Below are 19,995 nucleotides of genomic sequence, written 5' to 3'. Positions count from 1 at the left end.
TGAAACACATGCCTCCTGGTATTTATTAGTTACACCTCAGCAGAAATGAGGTCATCAGCCCCTTTCCCAAGAGGAAGTTGGGATCAGTAGAAAAGGAAAGAGGGAGAGAACAGATCAAGGAACGTGAGGCTGGGGGGAGGGGGGTCAATTGGGAATGCAGATTCTAAGCTGCTGTGCTGATAGGTGCCTGTATGCGACCAATGGATGGACAGATGGACAGATGAAAAATGGATGGATAGTGCTGAGGTGGGGAGAGTGCAGACAGGGGAGCCCTCACCTCCTTCACAATTTGGGGAGGGGTGATCTAGTCCACCTGCCATGGCATACAAATCATTTTCTTCCCATTGAGTAATCAAATCAAATTCTCCACCGACAAGAGACGCTTTTGAAAGAGGCCACCTAAGCGAAAGGCCACGGACCTGGAGCTCTCACTCCTCTTCCAGCCCACCCTCACCCCCACCCCAATCAAAGGCCAAACTCTTCCACGGGAACTTCGATAAAAGCAACCGTTGGTTTGCTCCAGACCAACTTTTCAAGCTGTGTTGACCCTGGTGGGTCATGGCTAAGAGGAGGTGCTGTAGCTACTTTCCGCCAGTTTGGGGCTCTGCACTGGAGTCAGCAACCTGCTCACGTTTGTGCACACCTGGGCACAGACCAGCCCTGTATCTCTCTTCCGCCGTATCACTCTGGATAACTTCCAAGTCCTGCCTAGCTTCGGGGTCCGTCGGCAAATCAGGGCGGAACCCCCTAGAAATGAGCCCAGCTTGGCAAGTGGAGGTAGTTAGGTTGTATTCCAGGTTGGGGTGCAGAAATTTTTATGGTGCCCGTGGTTTGAGAGCTTGGGACTTCCCAAAAGGTACAGATACATAAAGGACGTTTGGCAGACTCCCTTCCTGCTCAGACACAGGCACTCCAAGACTCCTACCAGCCCAAACCCACTGCCACCGTGGGAGCCTGGGGCAGAGGGAGACGGCACACTTAGGGCAGACTGCAACTCCGGGTTCTAAACGGCGCTCCCGTTTCTCTGAGAGTCTCTAAAATTGCAAGGATATTTTCATTCTTATTAGAATATTTTTAAAAACACCTAGGAAACAATCTACAAATCTTGGAAAGATTGCCAGAAAAGGGGGGCACAAACTAAATAGGAGACCAGGGCCACTCTCCTGTGAAAACTCAATTCATGATAAAGCTTTTTAGGATAACAAGAAGGGGGATGGGGCTCCCCTGGTGGCGCAGTGGTTAAGAGTCTGCCTGCCGATGCAGGGGACACGGGTTCGTGCCCCGGTCCGGGAGGATCCCACATGCCGCGGAGCGCCTAGGCCCGTGAGCCATGGCCGCTGAGCCTGCGCGTCCAGAGCCTGTGCTCCGCAACGGGAGAGGCCACAACAGTGAGAGGCCCACGTACCGCAAAAAAAAAAAAAAAAAAAAAAGAAGGGGGATGATGGAAAGCTCTGCATATACGGAGGAAATGGATTAGGGGAACATGGATTTGCTCTTGAAATCCCAGAATGCTAGGACCAAGGAGGGTCCCCCCAAGCTGGAAAAACAAATTAGGATCTATACACTGGAAGCCCAATAAACCCTTTTACAGAATGCCTGGCCCAAAGAGGTGGGGCAGGCTGCCACAGACGGGGAAGGGTAAGAGCTGACCATCCCAAAGGTGTTACTAAAGGGGCAAGTGCCTAGCCTTCTGAGGCAGGAGTCCAGGCCAGAACCAGGAGCTTTTTGTGGTTCTCTATTTCCCAGCAGAGACAGAGCTGGTGCTGACCGTCTGATGATAGGTCTGCCTAGTCCTCTGGTCACCTCTGACACGCGGCAGAAGTGCGCTCAGAGCAGCAGCCAGCAGGAGCTCGGGAGGAAAGAAGGATGACGTCCATCTTCCACTTTGCCTCTAGTCCGCGACTCGGATTCGAGCCAGTTACCCCTCCGGGAAGTCTGATGAGTACATTTCTCCCCCTTGTACAAACCTCTTGCCTTACAGATGTCTCTCCCCCGGCATCCAGCGGGGGCCTGGGTCATTTCTGGGAGGCAAACTCTGATCACACAGAATTAAATTCCAGGACAGCCAACCCTCTCCATTCCATCACAAGCTCTCTCCGTGCTCCCAAGAGGAGTCTTAGGCCAACTCCTTCCTCCGGTCTCCCTCCCTGTGCGCCACAACAGTATTCCTAAAAAGCAGTATGTAAACTGCATCTTTGTAAAGCAAAGCCCATTCTCCCATTAATAAATCATGAGATGGGTAAACACAACTTAGCACTTTAATTTCTGTCTTCACGACACTGTCTTCCCAATTATTTCATGAGAAGTCTTGCTTCCAAAGAGACTACCAGTTCTCCGAGGAACGAAGCATGCTGCCTACTTCTCTCCCAGCGTTGGACACACAGATCGCTTAGCAGACACCTGTCAGCCAACAGAGTCTAATTCTCTTTAGCATCCTCTAAGCTAGAGCTGTGAGTCTATTTCTTTGCAGGTTTCCTTTTCTCTACCAAAATCCTTCCATGGAGTAGTTAATGACCTGTAAACACTTACTGAGCTAGACAAACATTCCACTGAAAAGGAATACCACTGAGGATCCTTTTGTAAAGTGAAAAAAAATCTTTTGTAAAATGAAGCCTCACCTTTTTACTGCTCTGTTTGATAAATTCAGATTCTTCACAATATGGACACGTATTCAAGTCAAACCCTACAAACTAGCCAGGGAACTATCAGAGAGCTTTGAAGTCTAGACTCAAAACTCAACTCCTGAATTGCATTGGCATGTTCCAGGTAGACATATTCATGGCCTCTAAAATCAGGAAATCAACTGGAAACTCAATCAGTGCTTACAGTTACCCCCTACCTCATTGCCATATCCTCTAATGGTGATGATAATGGCCATGATGATGATGATGATAACCATAGATGCCACTGACTAGCACTTTGCAGCTTACAGAGCAATTGAACAAACTGTTCTTCCTTGGAAGGCCTTCTAGACCAGTCTTCTACTCCCTCTTTCTCTGTGCTACCACCTTATCTTCAGCACACATTTCCCCTAGAGGACTCCGTGACCTCTTTTGTCCCATTTATTTCTTTGCCAATGACAGGACAATGGTCTAGTACAGAAATGTTCAAAAGGGTCCTGTGCTTGGTCCTAAATGAAACCACTTCATCAGCCGAGGGCCACCACAAGACTTTTGGGCGTTGCTGAGATGGCCCGGACCCCCAGGGCAGCCCCTAGAGAGCCAGGTTGGGTCCTCTGGGGAGGAAGGACATTGCTTTGAGCAAGGCCGGGGTGAGTCAAAAGTCCCTGGAAGTGGGGGTGAGGGGTGGGGATTGGGTCCGACTCTAAGCCAGAAGGGACTCTGCGTAGATGGGTGTGTGGTTCTTTAAGGGGACACCACAGCCCTGGGCACAGAGGTGGTGAGTGGAGATAATGCCCATGGTGATAACCAGCAGGGCCCTGGAAGAAGAGGCCCTGGACACTGCTGGCTGGGCACAGCCTCCGAGACAGCTCACGGGACATGCAGCAGTGTGCTCCAAGGAGAACCCCTCCCCACTGGTGACCCCTATCAGTGCCGACCAAGCATGCAAGATGTACACCCAGGCTGGGCTGGACGCAGGGGTCCTTGCAAGCTTGCAGGGCGTGCACTTAGGAGGTGGGGAGGTGACAGCCTGCAAGCATTGCATCGTGCTGGTACCAGGGAGGCACCACGAAGCACTGGGCTGCCCCATGCCCACTTTCCTTCCTAGAAGTGGTCTGGGACATTCCTAACACGGCCACCTCTGGCACTTGGGTTTGTCTTAAAAATGTTAATGGCTAACAGGTTTAGTGTGCTGGAGAGATGTGAGCAGGGGTGATCTGATCCACCCATCTACTCACCAACACGTACAATCAGGAAAGAGGGAAGCAGGCTGATGAGGGATAGGGGAAGAGGGAAAAGGAGACCGGAAGCCAGCAGCGTTACCGAGGTCACCTGTAGGTCCAAGGTCAGCCTGGACTCACCCCCATCGTTTGCCAGGCTGCTGGTTCTCCGAGGAGCCTGGAGACTTTGTTGCTAAGGGAAACCTCTTGGATTTGTGTACTAAGACATAGGGACCTTATACTCATATTTGAATCACCCATAAGCCTTGATCAGCCTTAGATGATTGTCCAACTCATGGAGAAACCACATTTCTCTAACAGAACAGGAAGCAAGTAGGGTGAGGGTTGTGACGCAGGGGCAGCGGCTCCTCCCCATTTTCCCTTCCTCTGACTCTCTCTGCACGCGGGCATTGAAAGGGAAGGACGCCACAGTGGCAACCCATCGGGGAGATGACCCCAGGACACATCCCCTGGATCTCAGGTTCCTAGGGCTGCCGTCACCTTTTCCCATCTTTGGGCCCAAGCCAAGCTGGAGGACAATGTCTGGCCACAGAGGCTGGGGAGGCCAGGGGGAGCTCGGGCCAGCCACACGTGCTGGGCAAGGTCAGCAGACAGCGCCCTTCAGTAGGCCACCGGGGCCCAGGCACACCTCTTCCCCTGCCACACTTTCAGCCCACAGTGCTGAGGCTCAAGCCAAAAGACCACCATGCCTTATGCTTCCGGAGCAACACCTCTGGGAGAAGATGTACATTCCGTCACACCTCTGAGTGAATGAGAGTTGAGCGGAACATTTCTTCCCAGTGGACAGGAAAGGTAATTAGCTCCATTTTACAGGTGAGAAGCCTGAGGCTCAGTGGGGTGGGTCAACTCGTTTCAGGCCACCCAGCCAACGGCTGGAGGAACTCAGACGTACCTGGCTTTACCGCCTTTCAAAGGGCTGCCTTCTCAAGACAATGTTTGCCAACTGCCCTGCACCTACCCACCAGCCCAGGGACCATGAGACCCCCAGGACCAAAGTGCGGACTATAGTGAAGAAAACCGCTCGGCCTCGAGGGGAGAGGCTACTGTGAAACAGCTCTAGGGGACAACACGTGGGCCACAGTGTACAGTGGGGAAGGGGGCAGAGGCCAGCGCTGTCTGGTGCTCTGCCAGCTCAGTTCTCCTTCTTCCCCTCCCAGCCCATAACCTTCAAGACCCACTGCCCCACACCCAGTCCAGCAGCTGACCAGCCCCCAGCAGGACTCAGACTCTTGAGGGAGCAGGCGCCAACCTGACTCCTCCCCAGCGGGCCAGCCCCTCCCTCCGGGGCGCCCACTGCACTGCCCGGCCGGCGGCTGGCTCGAGAGCTGGCTTCTGTCTCTCACCGGGTCTGCTGCAGCTCTCCTTTCTCCTTCTCCTCCTTTGCGTCCTCTGCCCAGGCCTGCCAAAGGCTGCTTGCCAGAGCGATTGCATGTCAGGGCTCTGCCCAGGGCACTGAGGGTTGGGACTCCCACAGTCCTGCTTCTCTGACCGGGATAGGAAACCCAGAGGCCTGAAAAGGTCTGAGGGCAGCACCTGGGGCAGCAGAGGGGCTGCGTTTAGAGAGGCGATCCTAAGAGTGTAACTCCCCCAGTCCAGAGAGGTGGGAAGGAGAGAGGGGACAGGTGGGCTTCCCTGGGACTAGTCCCGTCAGGCTGAGCCACCTCTGACTTCTCCACCGCCAAAGGACACCCTGCAGGCTGACAGAGCACGGGATGGAGAGCAGCTGCGGCCTGGCCAGAGCAATAACCCCTGGCAGGAATGCACACCGGAGCGGGCAGACAGCGTCTCTAGTAGGGAAGGAAAGTGAGGCCCTGTGAAAGACGGGGAAAGAGTGGAAAGGACTAAGTGTACTAAGGGCACTCCACTCCTCCCAACCCCTAGGGACCAAGTCCAGAGCCAGACTGGAGGCTGCTACCTTCTAGAGATAGCACCTGCCAGCAGGCCAGGTACAAGGCTGGCAGGTCTGGAACTGCAAACCCAGAGCTCAGAGTGGGGTATGTGAGCTCAAGGCCTGGTGGGTCAGCAGAGAGGGCACTCAAGCTCCCAAATTAGATACTGGCATCTTCATCTACCACCACTTCCTGGCTGTGTGACCCAGTGCAGCTCTTTAACCTCTCTGAGCCTCATTTTTTTTTCACCAGGAAAATGCGCATGATAGTATTGTATTGCCAGCCTCCTGGGCTTGCTGTGGAAACTGATTAGGATAGTGTCTGTGAAACACTCAGCCCAGAGCAGGAACTCAAGACCTGCTAGGACTCAGTAACCTTGCCCTGAGGGCTCACAAGCACTCCTGGGTCTTCAAGTCCTCATCTGTAATATAGGAAAAGCCTTAACTGCTTGTCCCAATCAACAACGGAGGTCTCCGGCCACCTCAGGAGCCTCTCCCAAACGAGAGCTGTTTCCGGAGAGGAGTCAGTGAATATCCAATTTTGCACTTATTTACATTCTCATTCCAGAAATACTACCTTCATTCCACTTGATATGTAATGGCACCCAATTTCATTCATTTGTTCTAAACATGTATTGTTAATGGTGGGGAGAATTAAATGAAATGAACCTCATTCCTTGGCTTCAAGGAGCTCACAGTCTAGCAGCTCTAATCCTTAATGATCTGTAAATAGACATGTAAGAGTCCCAGGAAGCCGTGGGTCCTTCAGGGAAATGAAGGACACCTTTGTAATAGGATTAGTCACTTCCAAATGGTTTACAGGTTCTCTTTAGGTGCCCACCTGAGTGGCAAGAGATAAAGGCCTTTCCAAAAGACCACACTGCTTTCTTAATTACAGCAATGTGCTCGTCTCACATGAAAATTTAAGAAGGGGGATCAGGAAAACACATTCTGAGAAGTTATACCAGCCTCTCTGCATTCCAGAATGGCCTCTTCTTCTAGTTATTTTACTAGTGAATGATGGAATGGGGTAATATTCTGTTTCTTTTTCCACAACTTGTGCTGCATTAGGTGAAATCGCAGGCTAGCAAGGTTTCATGGAGGAAAAGCCAGATTGAACATAAGCGTCACTCCATGGAGAAGCTTTAACCACCAGAAGTCCTGGAAACCTGACAGCTTTGCATGTTGCAACCACGCAACTTAAGACTATCAGAAACATATAAATATTTGTACAGACACTTATCAAAGCAACAATCAGCTATCAGGTCCCTCGAAGTGAGCTGATGTGCTTACAGTTTATGGTCTTGATTTGCAAAAGTCGGCGAAACAAAGCCACACACAGCAGATTTGCTAAGTTCCAAAGTCAGAGAGTAGGTAAATAGTGCAAGCATGTTGGCTTCCCTCCCTGGCTCACTTCTATGGGCTGTGAGCAAACGGAAAAATAAACCATCGGAAAAAGTCTCGGCCTAATAAAATTACATAGAAAGAATGACTTCTTCGTGGAATTCAGAAGGGTAGCACAGTGGGTCCTTGCTAGCACATGTTTATGCTCTGCCGTGATCACAACTCCTGGCTCTCAGGTATTGCTCTGGAATTGTCCCCAGTCGGCTTCCTCCCTTCATCTCCCTCTTACGTCAGAAAGTATCATTCACACCCAATCCCATGCTTTCTAATAATAAAATATGCCTTTAAATGACACCAATCAAAGAAAACCAGTTTGGCTCTGATGATGGTAATATACAGTAGAGCAGAAAAAAGCACTTAGCTGGTACCCGAAAGACCTAAGTCCTGTCACTGAGAGGCTATGCGACCAGGACGGGGCACTTCATCTCTAAGAGATCCAAGTGTCTCATGGGTAAAATGAGACAGGGGAAGGGGTGAGCGAGACTGAGAGGACACTGGCCCATCCAGGGCTCCCAGAAGAAACAGTGAGGCTTGTCGCTCACTCCCTTCCAAACACCTACCTGCGCTGGGGCCCAGGGCCCATCCAGGGTGCATGGCTACTCACCTGGAGCAAAACCAGTGTGTCTGTCATCTTAATACGCAGGGAATGTGTTTAAATAAGGATCAAAGCCAGTCAGGAAGGTATCTGTGGGGAAGGGAGCAGACCGAGCTCCACTCACTGCATCTGCCTTAGGGGTGGGAGTAGGGGAGGAGGCCACCTCCTACAAACCAGGTCACCCCCCGTCGCAGGAGGGGGGCCCACAACCCCTGATCATGTCGGCCCCATTCTGAAGCCCCAGCAGTCTCCAAGCGGGTGGAAGGGCAGACTGAGGTCCAACCAGGAGACCCAAGACAGAAAAGGGGGGAGGCTGCAAAGGAACCTCACTTCTCCAGGGACTTCGACTTCTTATTAAAACCCTCACCCACGCCACCCACCGCCAACCGGCCAGGCGTTCCAGGACACAGACTTCTCCCTGTGAGACAGCTGGCTCTTGCTTCCTTTGCACGACAACACGATTTCCTCTCTACCGGCTCCTCCACTATCCCCAGGATGGGGTGCGAGCCTCCCACCTACCAGCCAGACTCGCCATGCACTACCCAAGGCCAGGAAGGAATCTGTGGTGCTCAGGCCTGAGCGCTGTCCAAACTCCAACACCAGTGACTGTCTCACGGTTCACAGTTGGTGGTTTCCACACCCAGCAGTTCCTACCCAGCACTGGAAAGCCTTCATCAAATACCCAGATGGCCCTGCCAGGAAAATGTGACATTTTGGGAGGGCTAAATGAACCCAACCCAAAGATTTGGGAGACAAGATATAAATCCAATGCCCATGGAGGGGGATGGTATTCTGGCTCTTTGATTTATCAGAGTTTAATTCTTTTTGTAAACTTTTAAAAATTAAACAAGTATTTGCATTCCTGTAAACCTTCTGAAAATTGATCGACTCTTTTATTGATTTTTTTTTAAAAGGAAAGAAAAAAGGAAGGAAAGGAGAGAGGGAATGAAAGACACTGAGTGTCAAGGCTCAACCAAACTAAAAAAGGAAGGAAGGAAGGAAGGAAGGGAGGGAGGGAGGGAGGGAGGGGAAGGAGAGGAGGGAGGGAGGAAGGAAGTGAAAGCCACTGAGCCTCAAGGCACAACCAGACCAAAACCTCGCGCTCCTCACTGCCTGCTGGAAGCACGCGCAGCTTTGGGTGGCACAGTCTGACAACTCTGAGAGCATCACCGAGCCTTCACCACCTCTCTGCCACAGGGCCCTGGTCTCATTTTTGACTCGCACTTGCCTGGCAGGACTCCCCCCCAACAAAACAGAAGGGGGTCTTCGCACAAAGAGACCCAGCGCCTGGGGCTCACACCGCATGGTGGTCTCCCCAGCCATCCAGGCACAGTCGCCGGCTGGCACGCATGCAGGAGCAATGACGAAGCTGCACAGTCTTCCCGAGCCCTGCGGGGTCTACCCTTCCCTTTCTAAGCCTCCTCGGGGCTCACCCAGCCCAGCCACCTACTGCAAAGGCAAAAGAGGCCACCAACCTGAATGCCAGCATGTTATACACGCCTGAACCCTTCACCCTGCCAGCCCACTCTCCCAGAGGGGAAGGTAGAATAAAACAAAGAAGTCACCCTCTGACCACCTGAGTTTTACACTAATTTTCTTCTTGAAATGGGAGCTCAGCATCCCGGAACCTCGGAAAAGAATAAAGTCTAAAGCAAAAGGCAAACAGAAAGTCAAGAGTGCTTGGCTTCCCTGGTGGCGCAGTGGTTGAGAGCCCGCCTGCCGATGCAGGGGATGCAGGTTCATGCCCCGGTCCGGGAGGATCCCACATGCCGCAGAGCGCCTGGGCCCGTGAGCCATGGCCGCTGAGCCTGCGTGTCCGGAGCCTGTGCTCCGCAACGGGAGAGGCCACAACAGTGAGAGGCCCGCGTACCGCAAAAAAAAAGAAAAAGAGTTCTCCATGCCTGTCTGCCCCAAGCCCTCCTCCTCAAAGCCTTCACTCAGCTTTGAGGGATAAACGCAAGAAACAGGTACTGCTGCTCCCTGGGAAACGTACCTGAGGTATTTACTGAGAAGCTCCTCCAAGTTAACACTGCCCCTGGTGCTTTGGGACTATGGCAATAAATTCCTGAAATTATATACAGAAGCTGAATGTCTGGCACATTGTGGTCCCTGCAAACTCTCAAAGATCAAACTAATCCCTATCACCTGCTTCCCCTACCAGTGAGAAATGGCACACAGCTTCCCTGCCCCAGCGCCTCCCAAGCCCCGCTGTTTGCCCTGTGGGCGGGCTGTGGATGGGAGGAGGGCCAGGACTGCGGAGGCCTGGGTGCAAATCCGAAGTTTACCCCTGAAGCTGTGTGAGACCAGACGCGCCCTTTAGCACTCTGGGTTTCAGATACCCCCTCCCCTGGCTCTTCACAAGGTTATTCGCGAGGGGAGGCTCAAACATGACGATGCTCATTCCAAGGATTCTTCCAGAACCATAAACACACACCATGATTTTATTTCCAGTCCCCTTATTGAGAGCACAATGGATGTTTGAAAGGGAGGGGCCCAATTTCTCATAAACCCAAAGAGCTAGAGGGTTGGCAAGAGGGAAGGCACAGAGATGGGGAGATTGCTTCAAGGTCGTCCTTTGCAGCCCCTTACTTCCAGATTCTTCCAAACGCCTGCTGCAGCAACAACAGCCCCAAAAGAACACCCCGCTTTGTCAGGACTTGTAGGTGAAATGTGTTGGAGCAGCTGTCAGCTTGGGGAAAATCACTCATCAGGTAGTCAACCGAGTGGGGCTGCTTTCAGCTGAACAAACACTGCAACCACAGAGGGAATGAGAGCCTTCCTGTCCTTCCCTTGGGGGCCAAACCCACCCTCCCTTCCCTTCTTGTCCCAACCAGCAGGCCTCCTTCCCCTCAAAGGCACACCTCCCACCCTTCCTTCCAGGTCCCTCAACGCTCCCTCAAGGAACAGAGACCTTCAGGCCACCAAGGCAAGACTGCGGTAAAATCGGAACCCCAGCCGCCCGTCCCACCTCCCAGGACGCAGGACACAAGGCGGCTCGCTCTGTGATGAGGATGGTAATCCTCCCTCTGGGCCTTTAATTTCAGACCAAGTCATTCATGACTGACTCCTAAGGGGAACGAGCCAATTACAGATACGGCCAGGAACAATCTTACCTGAGGGAGGGGGTCAATATCCCCAAATCAAACACGGGCAGAAGAATTTGCACCCAGGAAACAAACACCCAGGAGTCGCAGCAGACCTCCCAGTCGCTGCCCGGGAGGCGTGGGACATTTGGTGAATAACCCACGTAGGGTGTTCCAGGGTATGGGACACCACACCGGGCTTCACAGCCTGGGTAAAACCAGATGGTGTCAGAAGACAGTGAGTTACTCACAGGCAAAGGATCCGTTCTTGGCACACCTAAAAACCCCCTTTTGCTAGCCCTCATTTGATACCCACCACACTACATCACGGGCCCAAAGAGCCCGACTTATCAGCCACATGCCGGCGCTCCCATTTTGTCCAAGGCCGTGGAGGGAGGGCAGCTGACCAGGGGCTGGGGCTCTGGGCCCTCATTTAAGTCCCTCTGCAGCACAGAAAGTCACCTTCACTGGCAAGAGCTGTGGGTGAACATGCCACATCTTATGCCCCAAGGCCCTGGCAGCGGCTTCCATCCTGGGCTGTAAAGTCCCTTGGAACCCTGAGACAGCCCTCCTCGGATTCTGGACAGAGCTGGCTTGTAGTGCCAGGGAAAGAGATCCAAGAGTGCCAAGCCTCGGCCGTCCAAGGTGACAAAGACCTCACAAGAGTGTGTCTCGCCTTTTCAGGCTCAGAGAGCTGGCCCAGGCTGGCCAGCTGCCTCCCAGGAAAGCCCTGGCTTGCTTACATACAAAATGACCCAAGTGCCTTTGTGCGTCTCTGCTCAGAGGACTAACGATAAACGCGGCGCACGGAGGAAATGGCCGTGCCCAGCAGCTTCCTAAACTGCGAAGGCAGTGTCTACCACTGATGAGGGAGCCCCCTCACGTTTCCTTCTAAATGCCTGATATATACCCATTTTCCTGTCAGCCACTTCAAATAATGCCTATAATGCTGAGATTTATACATGTGTACTTACAAATGTTATTTCATTATAGCTTCTGCAAAACTACCTTTCCGCCTAAACATTCAATTAATGTAATTAAATTGCTACCTGATGGCATTATCTAATTTAACTTGGGATCCAAACTATTGAAAAGCACGTGCCTTTTAACACCCTGACTGGTAAGGCATGTGATGAACGGAGCTATAAACATGTTGGCATAACTGAGCTGTTTAAAAATAAATTAGCAAACTATAAAAATAAACAGTTACATACATATGTACTCAATTATGCACTAACTCTAATTTTTGTTCTGAAATACTGTCTTTGACCTTAGTCATAAACAAGCACTATTAAAAAAAACGTAATATCTCAACAGACAGGAGGCCAAGGATTAAATGTTCTTCCAGTTCAACAGAATGCAAAACAAGGGAAAAGAGAAGAAAGGAAGAAAGGAAAGAAGGAAGGGAAGGAGGAAAGGGAGGAAGGAAGGATGGAAGGAAGGGAGGGAGGGAAGGGAAGGAAGGAAAGGAAGGAAGAAAAAAAGGAAGAAAGAAAGAGAAGGAGGAAGAGAAAGAGAAAGAAAAAAAAGGCTTGTCCTTCTTGAAAAGCTGAAAAAATGTGTACAAAACATACAAAGACTGCTGTGCTCATGCTGATTTGCTTCTGTGCAAGCCAGAAAAGTTAAAACCTGGTGAAGTGCTTTTGCATTTTCAGATGTTTTGGAGTCTCTCAAGAAGAGAGGGCGGGCAAGGGGGAAGCACCCAAATGCAGCTGTTTGAACAGCTCACTGTCTGCATAATAGTCTGTTACACAGGGCCACCTCCCCACCTGAACTAAGCTTGCTGTCCTAAGTCTGCTACTGCCTCTAAGTCCCGGGCTTTTCTAAGACATATGGCAGAAATGTGGAAATTGTCTTCCAAATAGCACAAGACAGAAAAGGGGGGTGGAGGGGGAGGAAAAAGCAAAATCAAGCTGTTGAAACTGTATACAGGACACGTTTTCACTCTAATCCAGTGCTCCTGTAACAAAGGACAGCATACTATGGGATAATTACTATGGATTATTATTACAGTTTCTAAAGCAAAAGAACAAAAAAAATTCACAAAAGACCTATTACACACGCAGATTTTTAAAGCTTGAAAATCATATGGTCTTCGGTGTTGGTTCCTATGGAGTTCGAGGTAATGCCCTAATGGAGCAGGACAGATGCAGACACAAAAAAGAAATCACAATAAACCTGAAATTCTCTCATGTCATGGTGCTTACTGGCCTTTATGTCACAAACAAAAGTAGTTGAGCAACAGCTAAGTAGTTATTCATCTCAAAGGGCCAAACTAACATGCTGACTGCCCCAGGGTTGTCTACCCCCTCCTCCAAACAAGTGCAAAAAATTATATAAATAAAGAAGAGGAGAAAAGAAAGAAAGAAAGAGAGAATAGGAGGAAACGCAAACTCGGCCACACTTGCCCTAGAACGTGGCGGAGAAGGCTTGATGTGAAAGAGGAGCCCAGGAAAAGCTTGTTGGAGACACAGAATTCCGCCCAGGCCACTCTCCCTGCAGTGGTGAAAGGGGCCACACGCAGCCCAGTTACCGAGTATGACATTTACAAAAACGAGGAGGTTGTCAGTTGCTGGGAGACAAACACCTCAAGACACATTTCTAAAGGAACGTGGAGGTAAGGTATGGAACAGCCAGTGTGGAACTGTGCTGGATTCTTCCCTTTCTGAAGAGGACTTTCCTTTCCTCCAGGATGGGAAGGATATGATTGATGGGCAAGGACAGAAATGGGTCTTGGGAACTCCCACTTGGGCAAACTGGTCCAAGAGGGGTGTGGCTATGAGAAGCTTCAGGAGGAGGCTGATGCTCACATATCTGGGACCGTGGGAGTGGCTAGAGGCTTTTGGATGTCCCTGAGAATCTCTTCGAAGGCAGGGCTTGACCTCCAGGCTGGCAGCCTAGACTCTTCCATGAGCTCTCCCTTGAGTCACCTATGATTCCAGATAATTTGTTCTACGTGTAGCAAAGCTAGCACCATAAAGGAGATGGAAAACTAAGGTCTGACTTGAGGGATGTTAAACTCATGCTCTAAATGCTGTCATTTAAGATCTTTATTGAGATTTGAGGGCAAAGGCACTCCTCCTATGATAAGGAACCTGTTGCTGACAAAAGATGCTCACCTGTGAGCCCTAAAACCTCAAAGACACCCTCAAAACAAAGGTGGCTCAGACAGAAATGCTGGCTCTCATTTCTTATCAGACTGCTAAAATCACCGGCTTCTGGACTAAAGATTCAAGCTGAGGCCAGGGCAAGAAAGCAATTCATTTTGATTCAGGTCCTTGCAAATTACCCCCAAATAATTTACTTGGTCTTAGCTTTGGCCAGTTTGGTTGTTACGAGGATTCCAAGAATGATTTTACTTTTCCATTAGAGGGCTCTCCACTCTCCTTTCAAGGAAAAACACTCTATCGGCCAGCCAACTTCTTTCCAGGAATGGGGAAAGGGAGGAGGCGGACCAGGGGAAAGGAGAACAACGGGTTTCCATAAGAAATTCCATACCCGGGGCTGACCAGCAGATCTAAGCACAGCAGAGCCACAAAGGCTTCTTCGCAAAAGAACTCTCTGGAGGTACAAGACACAGCAGTGGATTCCTAAAAAGCCTCAGGCATCTGAAGAGGGTGCTGTCCGGGGCAAGAGCTTATATACCCATTTCCAAATCCCATGGTTCTCCAGCAGCCCCTGATGGTTTACCTGAACTCTGAGAAAACAAGCTCAGGGAAAGAAATGCAAGAAACAAAGTCTAAAAGTTGTGTCTGGTAGCTAAAGAAAAATAGAGAAGGAAACTGGGTAAAAAGTTCAGAAGGGCTTCCCTGGTGGCGCAGTGATTGAGAGTCCGCCTGCCGATGCAGGGGACACGGGTTCGTGCCCTGGTCCGGGAGGATCCCACATGCCGCGGAGCGGCTGGGCCCGTGAGCCATGGCCGCTGAGCCTGCGCGTCCGGAGCCTGTGCTCCACAACGGGAGAGGCCACAACAGTGAGAGGCCCGCGTACGGCAAAGTAAATAAATAAATAAATAAATAAAAGTTCAGAGAAACACCTTCCCTAAAAAACTACAGTTAGAGTTTGACATGAGTCATCTTGGCTACAGGCCGTCTGCTAGAGCTCTCCTAACTGCCCCAAAAGGGGCAAGCCTTCCTGAACAGGGTAAGTCTAACCCTCACCCAGGGCCCTAAGGAGAGGAGGAAGGGGAAGAAGAGGAGGATGAAGGGGAGAAGTTGGGGAGCGGAGGGAGAGGAGACGCCCACAGCTCGAACTGGGCATCCCATCCTCCCGAGCACCCCCAATGCCTTCCCCATCTCGGAAAACAGCAACTCTACCCTTCCAGGCACCAGACCACACATCTTAGGGTCCACCTTAACGCCTCTCTTCCACGTTCAACTTGTCAGCAAATCCTGTTGGTTTCACCTTCAAAATATGTCCAGAATCCAACCCTTTCTCACATCCCTGGGCCCCTGATCCCAGCTGCCACCGTCTTGCCTGGATTGTGGCGACAGTCTCCTGACTGATTCTGCCTCAACAGCAGCCAAAGGACCTTCTGGAAACTAAGCCACACGATGCCACTCCTCCAGTGGCTTCCATCTCCCGTGGGGTCAAAACCAGAGTCCTCACAACGGCCTACAGGCGGGCGCTGGCTGGTCTCCTCCACCCGCCCCCCTGACTCCTTCAACTCTGACCGCCGGACCCCTCCTGCTCTACAGCCAGGCAGGCTATGCACAGGCCTTCACATCTGCTGTTCGCTCAGCCTGGAACCCTCTTCCCCCAGAAACCCACATGGCGACTGCCTCACTTCCTGGGAGCCTTTGCTTCCCAGAGTGGCGGTCCCTAACCACCCTGTTAAAAGCATGTTCACCACACATTCCCTATTTTGGAATAGGGAAGCAGTCTGGCCATCTTCTGACATGTTCTATAACTCACCTGTTTATTCATTTATTGTCCGTCTCCCCAGCGAGAATGTCCCACAAGAGCAGCGACATTTGAATGCTTTGACCATCACTATATGTCCAACACCAAGAACGGTTCCTGGCACGTGGCAAGTGTTCAAAAAAAGTCTTGAAAAATGAATGAGTGAACCTCCAGAATTCTAACTCAACCCAGGCAGCCCGATCTGGGTGCACTTGGGCTTTGCAGTCTGAGTGTGAGGCAAATTCTTTTCTCCCCCCAGAGCCCACACAGGCCCTGAAGCCCAGGGGGAAGAGCATCTTGCATTAGAATATAAATGGAGGGGTTCAGCTGGCTTGGGGAAAAGAAGAATGGGGGGGGACTCGAGAGGGGCCAGTCAAGACCAAATTAGAGTCTTTTCCCTAAGGCTTCTGAGGACTCACTAGAAGGAGAAGAGGCTTCGAGCCTGGGGAGGTGCCAACCTTCAGAGCTCTCCACCACCTCCACTCAGTGGTCCCCATACACTCCTGGCAGCCAGCCACCCATCGAGGCATACAGAGACGTGGGCACGCACATCAGCGCAGTGCAGGGGCCCTGGGCCAGGCGCGGAGCCCGGAGAAGCCAGCTTCCTGCACGGCGTTACTCTTCCTCCATCTGTGCTTTCAGGCTCTCCCTCCTCCTGCTGGGGAGGGTGTGGAGGGGGCCACAGTGAAGGGACAAATCCCTCACACCTGAGAGCCCAGGATCAGCCAGGAAAGCTAAAGTACCTTTTCCCACCCTGGCGCATATTTTGACAGGTGAATAAATGCTCCCCGGCAGGCAATAACGAGAAGTCTGAATTTAAAGGACTTGCCAATTTGAAAAGTAATGCCATTCTCTGTGACTCCACTCTACTCTGTTACCGATAAAACACTTAAAGATGCTATTCATGCAGACATAAAGTGCTAATGGCCACTTGTTAACATGTTTCATAATGTTAATATTTCCCTCTGATTTCCGACAGTTCCTTTTTTTCTTTCTCTCTTTCTTCTTTTTGGGGGCTATTTTAAGTTAACAGAGCGCTAATCTGATTTGAAACTGAAGGCTTAAAGAGCTACACTCTACATAACTGCACTATTAATGACAACCGTAGCTTTACATGTTGCACCACTTCATGAAAACAATCATCACTCAGTCAAGGGTTTTTCCGAGCCACAGAAAAGCTGTAATAAGTTGAAAATACAGTAGGCATAGAAGCAGCTTGTAATGTTAGACATGGTTCCAGGGAGGGTGCCTTTGATTCTCCTCTAAGCTTTGTGCACTCTGTCTCCAGGAGGAAGAGGGATCGTAAAGTAAATGGGAATTTATTTTCTCTTTCCAAACAAACACACAAATAAATAAGAATGTGAGGTGCTTCATCTGCTACACCCAACTCACCAAGTTGTCCTTCCAGTAATGGGAGGCGTGTTCAAAGGCAAAAGAATGGGTTCAGTACTTACTACTGGGCCAAAGACACAGTAACTCTTCCCAAGAAATACGAGTATCTCAGTGACTCCAAAAGAAGTCTGCAGCCATCTGGGCCTGCAACTTTATCCAAACAACTTGGAAGGGTAAGAAGCACTGGCTTTGGGAGTTGCAAAGGAAGCTTTGTATGCAGCTTCCCTGGAGGGCTGTTAGAAGAGGAAGCCTGCTCACCTGGGATGCTTTAAGGGGGTGATTCAGAAGGCACCTAGACCCCACATCTAACTCTGTGGAGTCGCTAAAGCGGGCTGCATGACGTGCTAGAGAAACCATGGATTGGGGACTCAGAAAAACCTCTTTGGGCTGTGGCTGAGCTCTGCTAGGTAGCTGGGTGGCCTGGGCAAGTCACTTCACCTCTCTTGGCCTGGGTCCTTTAGATTTTCGGGCTGCGTGTCTGGCTCTCGGGTAGAAGGGATTTGCACCCCACACACACACACCCCTTCTCCTAAATGAGAATGCTTCACGAGCGGGAGCTTGCCTGGTCTTGTTTACCTCTGCCATCTCCAGCACCCAACACAGTGCCAGGCATTAAAGTAAGCGCTCAATGAACACATGTTGAATTTTAACAATGAGATTAGATGGCAGCTTCACCTCTCAGCTCTAATTCTTTGATCCTGTGGAAATGAGAGCCTCCAGTAACTTCACATCGCTCATCTCATTTAAGAGGCTTCCATGATGTAGGTACCAGGACGTCCCTAGGTTGCTGAAAGTTGGTTCAGAGCCTGGAGAGGTTCACAGTCTGGTGAAGTCGGTTTATTTTCTTTCAGTTTCTCAACTATGAGTCACCTTTAACCAGGGGTAGAACAGGCAGGTTTTACTGAAGTGCACACCCACGGTGAAGGAGGACACCTGACCACACTGCCAACCCACATGGAAGCCACTCAGTGACACAAGGAGAAAGGACTTTCACCTGTGAGCTGTCTCGGAGATGAATCTCACCCAAAAAAGAACACCCAGGGCAAAAGCCGACACGTCACATCTGACCACACCACCACCCCTGGTTACCCCCGAGACAGGCAGAGCAAGGACGGCCCACAGAACAGTCCCATTTCGGGGAGAGTTTTGAGGACTCGCCCCACCCCCCACCAAAATGCATGGAGAGTCTCTGAAGGGTGGTGAATGACTTTCTCATCCAGCACTACTCTTTGAAAGGGCCTCGCCTGGGAGGAGGATGCTCAGAGCAAGGGGCTCACATGCTAAGTAGGTTTGAGGCACATCCCAATACTGTCCCAGTATCCAATCCATGCAGTCAACCCCGCTCCACGATGGGGGAATGTGGGAGAAGGAGGGGACCAGGAATTTGGTCCTCGGAGGGGCTCTAGGTGGAGTTCCTGCCTCCGGGGGCCCACTCCTCTGTGGTGTTCACTGCCAGATGGTGAGGGAGATGCTGCTTCCGTGCCCCCCCAACTCTGCAGCAGAAGCCACCGCCCAATGCCCGGAAGCCACACCACCCCTGCCAGCGCCTTCGGTAGGCGTGGGGACTGGGCCAGCTTCCGGCAAGAACTCCTGCTTCTCTTTTGTTGGAGCACATCTTCAAGTCCTGCCGGGATCTTCCCTGTCCGGCCCTCTCCTTTCCCCCAACCTCAAAGGACTGGCTGCCCACTCTCACCCACAGCAGAAGCCACCCTGGCCAGGATGGGAAAAGGGCTCCCACAGCAAATAATACCCCCATAGCACCATTATCAGGAAATTAGAAGCGAGACCCAGCTCTAGAATGGAGCACAGCTGGGTCAACACCTACAAAGGGGTCCCGGGCTACCAATACTTTGGAGCACTGCCAGCCAGCAGTGCTCTAACCGCTCTCCAAGGGGAAAGCTTTCATGCTTGGCCACCTCCTGCAGGTAGGAACAGGTAAAGAAGTACCACGAGAAAGATCACAGCTCAACTAGAAGGCTGTGGGCTTCCCTGGCCACTGATGGGACAGGAGTCCTGAGACTGGTCCTTCTGAGGAACCCATTTCTGGACAGTCCTGGGACTTGGAGAACAAGCCACCTAAACATAGCATTCAGTTGAGGTTCTTTCTTATTATGAAAGAAATCTAGCTGGTCTGGATGACTCTCTTCCCAACACACTGAAGAGGGTAACACGAAGCGAGAATTTCCCTACTCAAATATCAAAGGTCTTGCATACACATACACCAAAAAAAGAGAGAATCACCCAAAGACAACCCAGCGTTAGCCAGAGCTGCCAGGAGGACAGCAGTACTCAGTCCCTCTGAGCACAGCCGTACTCCCTTCTGGTAAGCCCCAGGCTGTCTGCAGGACGCGGCTCCCAGCTTCCCACACCCCCAGGGGAACCCCTAGCTGCCCTCCCCGTGTTTGCCCAGCCCTGAGGAGCCTCCCCGCACCCACTTTCAGGTGAGAAGGGGCAGGAACTACAAGCAGAGACCTTACTGCTTGGCCAAGAGAAAAGGCGAGCACAGAGTGAAAGCGGCAAAGATGCCATCCCTCACCCCAACCCCAAGCTCTCTCATCTCCTCCCCAGGGAACAAGGAGGAAAACAAACTTGTCCAGCCTCGGCACCTTTCCACTTCGGGGAGCCGAAGCATCCGATCCAAAGCCTGGCCTTTCCATTTCCAATCAGTCAGCCAGAACGAAGTATGAATTAAATCCCATGATGAACCAGCATTATGTGGGGCATGAAAACACAAAAAATAAAACACGATCCCTGCTCTCAAAAAGCTTATAGTCTGGGGAGGAGAAAACACCAAACCCACGAGGCAATGTGGATACTACGGATGCCTTCTCACTAATCCCAGAGCGACCCTTTCTCCAAGGAAAGCGAC

The 19,995-nt window shown here is 51.2% G+C and overlaps 1 protein-coding gene across 13 annotated transcripts in view; it reads right to left on the bottom strand.

Annotated features, from left to right (window-relative positions):
• The window catches only part of BCL11A (BCL11 transcription factor A), a 99,154-nt gene that overhangs the window by 40,368 nt on the left and 38,791 nt on the right, over positions 1–19,995 (bottom strand). Inside the window, exon 1 of one of the 13 annotated variants that reach the window (XM_049695771.1) lies at positions 9,743–10,856. The exons of the other annotated variants lie outside the window; for them this stretch is intronic. The gene's annotated coding sequence lies outside the window, so the exon portion shown is untranslated. Of the gene's footprint in view, positions 1–9,742; positions 10,857–19,995 lie in introns of those variants that run through there. 13 annotated transcript variants of the gene reach the window in all.

The sequence above is a fragment of the Orcinus orca genome, chromosome 13 (genome assembly GCF_937001465.1).
Source record: "Orcinus orca chromosome 13, mOrcOrc1.1, whole genome shotgun sequence".
NCBI lineage: Eukaryota > Metazoa > Chordata > Mammalia > Artiodactyla > Delphinidae > Orcinus > Orcinus orca.
Note: the sequence above shows the minus strand (reverse complement) of the source record. Positions and strands in the feature narration are given on the sequence as shown.